This window comes from Vulpes lagopus, chromosome 11 (assembly GCF_018345385.1).
Source record: "Vulpes lagopus strain Blue_001 chromosome 11, ASM1834538v1, whole genome shotgun sequence".
Lineage (NCBI taxonomy): Eukaryota > Metazoa > Chordata > Mammalia > Carnivora > Canidae > Vulpes > Vulpes lagopus.
In genome coordinates, this window is record NC_054834.1 from 15,366,590 (window position 1) to 15,368,918 (window position 2,329).

Genomic DNA, 2,329 nt, shown 5'->3' on the forward strand with positions numbered 1-2,329 from the left:
CCCCGGGGTCCTGGGATCGAGCCCCACATTGGGATCCCCACAGGGAGCCTGCTTCTCCCTCTGCCTGTGTCTCTGATTCTCTTTCTCTCTCTGTGTCTCTCATGAATAAATGAATAAAATCTTAAAAAAAATTAAAGTATAACACATAAGGTACGTAGACTTTACTAGAATAGGAGCAATATTAAAACAAGATTTGATATGTAGCAGTTTTATTATTTTTCGGGTACCAGTGTGGCCTTTTTACATGCCATTAAATTAGGCTTATAATTGAATTATTCAAATCTTTCCTATGCTTACTAAATATTTTTGTCTCTTTTTAAAAATGATTATTTATTCATGAGAGACACAGAGAGAGACATAGGCAGAGGGAGAAGCAGGCTCCATGCAGGGAGCCCGATGGAGGATCCCAGGATCACACCCTGAGCCGAAGGCAGATGCCCTACTGCTGAGCCACCCAGGAGTCCCTGTCTTTTTGATCTAGTAATAGTTTGTGAAAAATTTGTTAAAGTCTTCCATTATGATAGTGGATTTATCTATTTCTCCTTGTAATTCTTCCACTTTTGCTATGCATATTTTGAAGCCATCTTATTAAATGCATACAAGTTTAGAATTTTTTTTTTTTAATCTTTTTTTTTTTTTTTAATTTTTTATTTATTTATGATAGTCACAGAGAGAGAGAGAGAGGCAGAGACACAGGCGGAGGGAGATAATTTAATATTCTGTGCATGAGTTGGAATTTTCATTATTGTGTTTTGATTTTTTTTTGTGTGTGTGTTTTGATTGTTGAAAATTCTTTGTTTTTTGGTCTGCTATTAAAATAGCTTTCTTTTGGTTAGTATTTGCTTATTATATATTTTTCTATTTTTTTCAGTTTTTCAGTGTCCATGTTTTGTATGTCTCTCATTTAAAAAAAATATTTGTTTATTCATTATATATAGAGAGTGTGTGCGTTGGTGGGGAGGGGCAGAGGAAGAGGGAGAGAGAGAGGATCCCCAGCAGACTCCCCACTGAGCACAGAGCCTGACTCTGGGCTGGATCCCAGGACCCTGAGATCCTGACCTGAGCCAAAATCAAGAGTCAGCTGCTCAATCAACTGAGCCACCCAGGTGCCCCTATATGTATAAGCAGCATACTGATGGGTTTTCAAAAGTCCAATCTCACAATCTCTCTCTCTCTCTCTTTTTTTTAAGAATTTATTTATTTATTCATGAGAGACACAAAGAGAGAGGCAGATACACAGGCAGAGGGAAAAGCAGGCTCCATGCCGGGGGCCTGTGTGGGACTCAATCCCAGGACCCCAGGATCACGACCTGAGCCAAAGGCAGATGCTCAACCACTGAGCCACCCGGGAGCCTCTCACAATCTCTTTTAACTGACAAATTTAATTTACTTACATTTATTTTGTTGTCTGCTTTGGTTTTCTTTCTTCTATTTTACATTGTGCTTTTTATTCCTTCTCCTCTTCCTACACTTTTTTTTTTGTAGCTTTGAGGCATTTTATTATAAAAAGCTGGCACTTGTATGCATGAACTAATAAGAACTTAAAATTCATTGCAGTTATTTCATTTTTTAGCTTGACCTTCTAGAAACTCTTTAGCTTTATTGATTTTGGCTGCTATATAAAGAGATCCTCTCCTGTCTGGGTGATTTCAAAGCATAACTCATCGATAAGCATCCCTTATTTTTTCTTTATTGTTGGTAGGGCTTATGCCTCGTATTAATGTTGCTTCTTGTTTTGTCATTTTGGATTCAAACCCACCTATATAGTAGCCACCACTGATGGCAGATTTGGGCAGATTTTGGTAGACTTTGAAGAACTTGTTTTACTTGCAGCTCCATATGTTTCATAGTTTGCTTAAACATAATAGCCTGCAAATCCTGCAGCAGCAATGGTCAGTCCAGCTGCTACCACTGTGTGGGTCATGGCTGTGGCTCGGCTCTGCAGCCTCCACCAGAAATGCGTTTCATCCAGTCCCAAGGGATGGGTGGATGAACTGCAGCCACCAAGTCCCTGCCTCTACCAGACAACGATGTGGCCATCACCTCCTTTAGGTTTTCTTATTCCACTTCCCCTCATTGTTTTGAATCTGTATCTTCCATTGTTCACTTTAAAATTTATCCTTTATATTTAACATTTTAAAGTAGCATAGAGGGTAATGAAATGAACTGATTTTAGAATCATGTTATCTGGGTTTAAACCCAGCTCTTTGCTTACTAGCTGTGTCACCTGGGGTAAATTATTTAATCCCTCTGTACCACAGTCTCTTCATCTGTGAACTGAGGATAACAATAGTATCTGACTTACAGGGTTGTTATGAGGAGTAAATGA

The 2,329-nt window shown here is 38.8% G+C and overlaps 1 pseudogene; it reads right to left on the reverse strand.

Annotated features, from left to right (window-relative positions):
* Window positions 1–1,562: 1,562 nt before the first annotated feature.
* Window positions 1,563–1,924, reverse strand: LOC121501537 (annotated as a pseudogene).
* Window positions 1,925–2,329: the final 405 nt, after the last annotated feature.